The sequence below is a fragment of the Entelurus aequoreus genome, linkage group LG11 (assembly GCF_033978785.1).
Source record: "Entelurus aequoreus isolate RoL-2023_Sb linkage group LG11, RoL_Eaeq_v1.1, whole genome shotgun sequence".
Taxonomy (NCBI): Eukaryota; Metazoa; Chordata; class Actinopteri; order Syngnathiformes; family Syngnathidae; genus Entelurus; species Entelurus aequoreus.
The window spans coordinates 11,005,615-11,014,907 of NC_084741.1; the positions used below are offsets into that span (position 1 = coordinate 11,005,615).

Here is a 9,293-nt window from a genome sequence, read left to right on the forward strand (position 1 = left end):
TTATTCAAGAAAATGTTTTTAATTTATTTATCTTATTTTATTTTATTTTATTTTTTTTAAAAGTACCTTATCTCCACCATACCTGGTTGTCCAAATTAGACATAATAATGTGTTAATTCCACGACTGTATATATCGTTTGATATCGGTATCGGTTGATATCGGTATCTGTAATTAAAGAGTTGGACAATATCGGAATATCGGATATCGGCAAAAAGCCATTATCGGACATCCCTAATATATATATATATATATATATATATATATATATATATATATATATATATATATATATATATATATATATATCCAATCTGATATGTCATTGTGACAAAAAAGCCCATTCATAATAGGAATATATATTTTGTAATCACCGTGATATTGCATGAGGATTCATCTCCATGTAAGATGTCAATCAAACTGAGTGACGAGGTCACACGTCATTGAGGCCACAGCGGGGGGGGGGGGGGGGGGGGGGCTGCGTTGATGACACCACCTCGCAGCTGGACTGAGCTCGCACTCGCCTGCTTCTGTCTGAAATCCCCACATTTTGTTTGAAATCGTCCTGTTTTAGTCACCCGGTTCGGTTTGAGGAAATAGACTGGCAGGGACTCGGGGAAGTGTCCCAATGGTGAGTGAAAAATAGTTTACAATCCTCCATGTTTTCATGTGGTGCTTAGTGATGCGTTCAGCTTGCTGTTGTTGTTGCTAGGATTGTCATGAAATGATGTTTGAAGTGTAACAGGAAGTGCTATGTTTACAAGTGATGTTTTTTAATTACACTGTGTGAGCATTAAAGATCCACCCATATGGTTTTTTTCAGGGTCGATACTGATACCGATTATTAGTTGTCAATAACTCATCTGCTCCATTGTTTGATTACCCATCCAAATGATGAGAATCAGGTGTCCTAATCACTAATCACTAATCACAGGTGTATCAAATCAAGCACTTAGGCATGGAGACTGTTTCTACAAACATTTGTGAAAGAATGGGCCGCTCTCAGTGATTTCCAGCGTGGAACTGTCACAGGATGCCACCTGTGCAACAAATCCAGTCCTGACATTTCCTCGCTCCTAAATATTCCAAAGTCAACTTTACTATAAGAAGAGTGAAGAGTTTGGGAACAACAGCAACTCAGCCACCAAGTGGTAGGCCACGTAAACTGACAGAGAGGTCAGCATAGTGCAAAGACTTTCTGCACAGTCAGTTCCAATTAGCCCACGTACACTACGCAGAGAGCTTCATGGAATGGCTTCCCATGGCCGAGCAGCTGCATCTAAGCCATACATCACCAAGTCCAATGCAAAGCGTGGGATGCAGTGGTGTAAAGGACATCACCACTGGACTCTAGAGCAGTGGAGACGCCTTGTCTGGACTGATGAATCCCACTTGTGGCTTGTGCAGCCCTTTGAGACACTCGTGATTTAGGGCTATATAAGTAAACATTGATTGATTGATTGATTTTCCATCTGGCAATCTGATGGACCAGTCTGGGTTTGGAGGTTGCCAGGAGAACGCTACATTTCGGACTGCATTGTGCCGAGTGTGAAATTTGGTGGGGGAGGAATTATGGTGCGGGGTTGTTTTTCAGGAGTTGGTCTTGGCCCCTTAGTTCCAGTGAAAGGAACTTTGAATGCTCCAGTGTTAGGATCCGCTGCTCGGATCACAGTTTGTCTACTTTTTAGTGTCACGTGTGTTTTCAGCACCTTGTTTTTGCTTCTGTTGCCATGACGGCAGATTGTGATCACCTGCCTCTGGTTAGTGTTCGGGACGCGCACCTGTTGCCCGAGCGCTAATCAGAGGGCTATTTAGTCTTTGCCTGGCTTGCTAATTTGCTTTTATGCAACAGCTAACGACTTCTTCGATTCCTGCTAGCTTTCATGCTATATTATTTTTGCTTGCTAGCTCCCACGCTAGTCCCTTTGTTTTCTGTCTTTTGTGCTATGTACAGGTCTTTGTTTTCTTCCCTGCTATGATTTATTTGCTTAAATAAATCATTTTCCTACCTGCACGCTGTGTCCGAAGCCGTCTGCATCCCTGGGAGAACACCTCGCACCACGATGCGACCAGGTCGTTACATCCAGGATACCAAAACATTTTGGACAATCCCATGGGATGGCACTTCCAGTTCATATGTGAGTGAAGGCACCTCGTCCAGCTCCTGCCCCGCGATCCTGAGGCGTTCCCAGGCCAGATGGAAGACATAATCCCCCCCAACAAGTTCTGGGTCTTCCACGTGGGCCCCTACCAGTCAGAAGTCCTGTGGGGAGTGCTCAGAGAGTATGGGGTATTGGACAGTCGGATTGTGGCGGTCCGCTCCCTGTATGATCAGTGTGAGAACTTGGTCCGCATTGCCGGCAGTAAGTCAGACCCGTTTCCAGTGAGGGTTGGACTCCATCAGGGCTGCCATTTGTCACCCATTCTGTTCATTGTGGACAGAATCTCTAAGCGTAGTCAGGGCGTTGAGGGGGATCCGGTTTGGTGGCTGTAGGATGAGGTCTCTGCATTTTGCGGATGATGTTGTTACGGTATAGGGGGGTAAGAAGGAGACGGCACAGATGCAGGGCCTCGTTTAGCTCTATTTATTATTGAACACAAGGAAGTGGAGTGTGTAACTAAAGCAAAGAAGTATGGTGTGACTATGTGTTGCGTCTAACTGAGTATTACCGGGAGTTGCTGAAGGTGCGTGTTGAGTAAGAGGCGGAAGTCCAGATAGCGCAAGGCAGGCTGGGAGGTCCAGAGACAGGCAGGAGGTCAGGGGCAAGAGCGAGGCGTCAAAAGTCTGTGTCCAGGCGGGAGGTCGAGATCTAAAAAGGGGCAGCCAGGGAACCAGAGGGGAATACGGGGAGACGAGACACACATCCGGTAATCAGGGGACGAAGGAATGCTGGGGAACAGATCGCTACGTTCTGGCCCGGAACGCAGGTTTGCTCTGGCTAAAGAAGCCCGGCGTCTCATCAGCTTCAGGTGTGCAGATTGCTGATTGATTGCAGCTGTGCACCGGCGCAGGTGCGCGCTTGGAGGTGCGCTCAGATGAATGCGCATTGGAGTGCGCTTGGGCCGTGACATATGTGATCCTGATGACTTCATCTGGCCAGGATCTTCAGCTCTCACTGGATCGGTTCGCAGCCGATTGTGAAGCGACTGGGATGGGAATCAGCACCTCCAAGTCCGAGTCCATGGTTCTCACCCGGGAAAGGGTGGAGTGCCATCTCCGGGTTGGGGAGGAGATCTTTCCCCAAGTGGAGAAGTTCAAGAACCTCTGAGTCTTGTTCACGAGTGAGGGAAGAGTGGATGGTGAGATCGACAGGCGGATCGGTGCGGCGTCTGCAGTGATGCGGACCTTGTATCGGTCCGTCGTGGTGAAGAAGGAGCTGAACCGGAAGGCAAAGCTCTCAATTTACCGGTCGATCTACTTCTTAGGAAGATGTTTAAGGAACGTCTGACCAGTAGGAGACCATGAGGAAGACCATGGGTTCCACAATCACCCTATATCGTTCCTGTTGTTGGAGCGTCAAGGCCATTCGAGGGAGTCAAACCGTAGATTAGGATGTTTGTATTCCGCGAGCAGACATTACAGTGGCTTGTCTGTTCTATTCGTCCATGCTAGTCCTCATATTCAATTTTTCCTTTTCAGCAAGCTTCTCCATGATGTGATCCATCTTGCGATTCAGTTCAGAAATCGCCCCAGACTGTGATCCCACAGCCCGGCCCAATCCTTCCATTGCGACGAACAGCCTTTGGGCTCCTTGAGTGGCTGCCATCGTCTTACGAATTTGACGATACACCAGAGCAATGCCCAGCCATATCAGCAGGTGTCCCGCGATCACGGTTCCAAATAGGTAGATGTCTTCCACGTCCTCGATGGAAAGGACTGAGAGGCACATGATTCTCCATTTATACCAGGAATCTCTCACGTGCCCCGCAGCAATGGTTCCAACAGGGCAGCCCGACTCCCCTGAACCTCTTTCCTTTTCCTTTGGAGGACAGCGCAAAGAAAGAGGCTTCAAAAAAGTGCAGACAAAACAAAACAAAGAGAGCAAGCAGGGAGAAGAAGGGAGCGGAAAAAAATGCGACCGCCCTCACCAGAGGCAAGACCGAAGTTTTATATATATTATATAATATTACATGTTATTATGAATGTTACTACATTACATATACTTACATCATGTATATAAGACCTTGATGAAGTTTTTTTTAGAGCGCTTCATCATTGTTAGCTGACTCTTGCTAGCGTTTATTTACAAGTCAGAATGCATCCCAAAAGCAGCACAAATCAGTTCCACTGGAGTTTCCTCCTTAATTAGAAAGTTAAATCCCGCGATTATGACCTCCGTGTTTAGGCGAGCAGGCAAAAGGAGCGCGGATGTTTCAATTAGACGAGGAGGGAGGCCTGCCAACATGAGCGCTTGGTAGGCGGGTGTGCGTGGCTGCAGGCTGCAACAGCAGAGAGTGCGTGTACACAACTGCACGCCCATCGATCCAACCCAAATAGCAGAAGTCTGTGAATTCATTGCAGTGAATTGACCGTCCATCCTTTTGATGCGAGCACTGCATGGTTTGTGAACTTTGAGTATTTACTTCAAAGCTCATCAGAGGTATTTCCAAGAGTTGCAAGCGAGCAGAGACAGATAGCTGCATCCTGCTTTGTAACCTCCACTGATCAATAGCAACTATTGATATTTCAACATTGTGGATTGTGGGAGAAACAAATAATTTTAGTCGGCAAGCAGATGTGGTGGTCAAAAGTGTACATACACTTGTAAAGAACATCATGTCATGGCTGTCTTGACTTTACAATCATTTCTACAACTCTTATTTTTTTGTGATAGAGTGATTGGAGCACATACTTGTTGGTCACAAAAAACATTCATGAAGTTTGCTTCTTTTATGAATTTATTATGGGTCTACTGAAAATGTGAGCAAATGTGCTGGGTCAAAAGTATACATACATTCATCTGACCACAGAACTTTCCTCCAGAAGGTCTTATCTTTGTCCATGTGATGTCAGATGAAACAAAATTGGAGCTGTTCGGCCAAAGTCCTGACTTACACGTGTGGACAATGCTGAAGAAACAAGTCCGTGTCAGAAAACCAACACATTTAGCTGAACTGCACCAATTTTGTCAAGAGGAGTGGTCAAAAATTCAAGCAGAACTTGGAACAGGACTTTGGGAAGGCCATTCTAAAACCTTCATTCCAGCCTGATTTAGCCATTCCTTTACCACTTTTGAGGTCATTGTCCTGTTGGAACACCCAACAAGACCCAACCTCCGGGCTGATGATTTTAGCTTGTCCTGAAGAATTTGGAGCTAATCCTCCTTTTTCATTGTCCCATTTAAAGCAGCAGTTCCATTGGCAGCAAAACAGGCCCACCCAGAGCATAATACTACCACCACCATGCTTGACGGTAGGTATGGTGTTCCTCGGATTAAAGGCCTCACCTTTTCTCCTCCAAACATATTGCTGGGTATTGTGGCCAAACAGCTCCATTTTTGTTTCATCTGACCACAGAACTTTCCTCCAGAAGGTCTTATCTTTTGTCCATGTGATGTCAGATGAAACATAAATGGAGCTGTTTGGCCACAATACCCAGCAATATCCCCTGAAGAGCAAAATAAAGGGGTAATGGTTCATCAATCACTTTTTTAACACAACAACAACACAAGCTTAACCGTCAATGTGTGCACACACACACAAAAGTCCCATTGGTGCTCTGCAAAACGTTAACAACCATGCTGCTACACTACAATAAAAAGGACAATCCTTTTGACCACGTGTCGGCGAACATTTGTGGCATTTTTTGGACTACTCTGGGTGTTTTGGAGTGATAAACTTCACCTTACAGCGTTGGCACAAGCTAGCAGCGTGAGTCGATCCTTCATCAGCTTGTGTACCGGCAAGTCCTGTTTTTAAACATTTCCAACCAACCACTCTTTGCCTTGAGTTGTTCTTCATAGCTGGTTTCAGCTTGGTCACCTCTGGCCATTAAGTGGTCATATAAATGGTCATATTTGGTGCGTAATCACAAACAACAGTCAGGACCCATCCCCCCACCCGAAGACGGAGGGAAGCTACCCTCTCGTCCACCGGGTTGAACTCCAACGTGCAGGCTTTGAGCCAGGGGGCAACAAGAATTGCCACCCCAGCCCGTCACCTCTCACTGCGTGCAACGCCAGAGTGGAAGAGAGTCCAGCCCCTCTCGAGAGAACTGGTTCCAGAGCCCTTGCTGTGCGTCAAAGTGAGTCCGACTATATCTAGCCGGAACTTCTCCACCTCGTGCATTAGCTCAGTCTCCTTCCCCCCCAGCGTGGGGGCGTGCCACGTCCCAAGAGCTAGCTTATGTAGCCGAGGATCGGACCGCCAAATGCCCTGACTTCGGCTTCCGCCCAGCTCACGTCGCTACCCCATAACGGCCCCTGTTATGGGTGGTGAGCCCATTGGAGGGGGGACCCATGTTGCCTCTTCGGGCTGTGCCCTGTCACCAGGCGCTCGCCATTGTGCCCCAACTCCGGAGGTGACCCGCATCCAGGTGAGGGAAATTTGAGTCTGTTCTTTTATTTCCAAAGAGGTCTTCGAGCTGCTCTTTGTCTGATCCCGCACCTAGGACCTGTTTGTCTTGGGAGACCCCACTAGGTGGCATAGAATCCCCCGGACAACGTAGCTCTTAGGATCATTGGGACACGCAAACTCCTCTATCACCATAAGGTGGCAGCTCAGAGAGGAGGCGTCCAAACATATCCATCCATCGATTTTCTACCGCTTGTCTCTTTTGGGGTCGCGGGGGGTGCTGGAGCCTATCTCAGCTGTATTCAGGTGAAAGGCGGGGTACACCATTGACAAATCGCCACCTCATCACAGGGCCAACATAGATAGACAACATTCACACTCGGGTCAATTTAGTGTTGCCAATCAACCTATCCACAGGTGCAAGTCTTTGGAGGTGGGAGGGGCCTATCCCCAGGTGCAAGTCTTTGGAGGTGGGAGGGGCCTATCCCCAGGTGCAAGTCTTTGGAGGTGGGAGGGGCCTATCCCTAGGTGCATGTCTTTGGAGGTGGGAGGAAGCCGGAATACCCGTAGGGAACCCACGCAACCACGGGGAGAACATGCAAACTCCACACAGAAAGATCCCGAGCCCGGGATTGAACTCAGGACTACTCAGGACCTTCGTATAGAGCAGGGGTCGGCAACCTTTACCACTCAAAGAGCCATTTTGGCAAGTTTCACAAATTAAAGAAAATAATGGGAGCCACAAAAAAAAAATTTAAATTTAAAATGAAAAACAACGCATACAAAGCTTAAATTGCTTTGTGCTATGTTAACCAGGGGTCTCAGACACACCCTTTATGTGGAAATTTGATGTTAGCGCGGTCCGGAAAGGCGTTTGATAGTGTCATACTTGCCAATCCTGTCATTATTTCCGGTCGACTCCCGAATATCAGGGCGTGATGGCACTGCTTTTGGCGCCCTCTACAGTCTGCCAAAACAGTGTGTCTGCTCAACCACATGTAGAATGCAGCTTCAGCTTGCTCACGTAAGTGACAGCAAGGCGTACTACTTCAACAGCCACACAGCTTACACTGACGGTAGCCGTACAAAAACAACTTTAACTCTGTTACGTTACAAATATGCGCCACACTTTGAACCCACACCAAAAAAGAATGACAAACACATTTCTGGAGAACATCTGCACTGTAACACAACATAAACACAACACAATAAATACCCAGAATCCCATGCAGCCCTAACTCTTCCGCTCAACCGCCGCACGGAGGGGGGGAGGGTTGATTTGTGGGAGGGTTTGGTGGTAGCGGGGTGTATAATCTAGACCGGAAGAGTTAGGGCTGCATGGGATTCTGGGTATTGGTTGTGTTGTGTTACACTACCGTCAGTGTAAGCTGTGTGGCTGATGAGTAAGTATGCTTTGCTGTCTCCTACGTGTGCAAGTAAAAGCTACATACAACATGTGGCTGGGTTGGCACGCTGTTAGTAAATGCTGTAGAGGACAAATACTGCAGTGCATTTAGGGCACACCCTTTATTTAGTGATTAGAGTGAAAATAGGATTATAATTGCCCTTGGAGATTTCTTAGACAGGCACTGAGATCCACAAGTCTCCTGGGAAAATCGGGGGGTTGGCAAGTATGCAGCTGAGCCGCATCAGAGTGGTCAAAGAGCCGCATGCGGCTCCGGAGCCGCGGGTTGCCGACCCCTGGTATAGAGGAATAAACACAGCAAGTTCAATAATGCTTGTTTTTTTGGGAAATTTCTACCTTAAATGTCCTGCTAATTTCTAGATCTTAATTCAGGATGTCTTTTCAAGTAAAAACAACTCACTGCATGCACAGATCATTTCACTAGTTTTGAGCAGTTTTCCCCTCAAATCTAGTCTTATATTGTGTCAGCTCTCTTTGGCAGTGTTGTGTAGTGTACTATGACCATGAAGTGACTAAATGATTCCAATATGACTTTCTCCCCAGGTTCAAAGACCACAATGCACATCTGAGGCTCCCTTGAGATGAGGCTGACTGTGTGGGCGAGTCTTCAGCTACTTTTCAGCCCATAAAAACATTCAGTGAAGAAACAAAGACTGCATGAACGGTCGGTGTCTGATCATCACACTTATTTTTGGCGGCGCTCGAGGGTGCGCTCGCGGCCCTATGGTTAAGAAACACAGTTCTAAACAGTTTTACTCAATAACTCCACGGTGAAAAATGTGTCAGGAGTTTGCAAAAGTAAAAACAAATATAGTGAATTAATTAACTCATTAGGTTTTGCATATGGTGAATGTTTATATTCACTTTGGAGAAAGCAAACCACCAAGTTTAATTTAACAGGGGTATTTCAGTTTGAGCACATAATAACATAAAGCCCCTTAGTTTGATATTCGCAGGTGGGAAAAGAGGCTCTAATTGGGAGTTCGGAATGCAAAAGTGATAACCATATCCTTGAGAAAAGACTACCACGCTAGCTCAACGCCAACATTTCAGTTATGATTTAAAGCAGTTGTTTTCCAGACACTACTCACAAACATCTCCTTACATGGTCATGGTTGTGCTGTCCTGACTTAACACACACCCAGACAGAGAAAGAAAAAATATATAACTGATGGTTTGGCTTCTCCAGTTTAGGATTCCTTCATTTTTTTGACCTATGCTCCTCCGGGTACTGCAGACCTGTTTAATGACGCTCGCTTGTAATGAAGCAACTTTTTGTTCAGCAAAGCGTCTCCGACGTCTCTTTTGACAACACGGCAGTGCAGCAGGCACTGCCGTGTTGCCCTCCTGCCCGGG

The 9,293-nt window shown here is 46.7% G+C and overlaps 1 protein-coding gene across 9 annotated transcripts in view; it reads left to right on the plus strand.

Moving 5' to 3' along the window:
* Positions 1-500: 500 nt before the first annotated feature.
* The window catches only part of kcnj14 (potassium inwardly rectifying channel subfamily J member 14), a 62,328-nt gene continuing 53,535 nt past the window's right edge, over positions 501-9,293 (plus strand). For all 9 annotated transcript variants that reach the window (XM_062062458.1, XM_062062461.1, XM_062062463.1 and 6 more), the window contains exons 1-2: positions 501-629; positions 8,481-8,601. The gene's annotated coding sequence lies outside the window, so the exon portion shown is untranslated. The remainder of the gene's footprint in view (positions 630-8,480; positions 8,602-9,293) is intronic.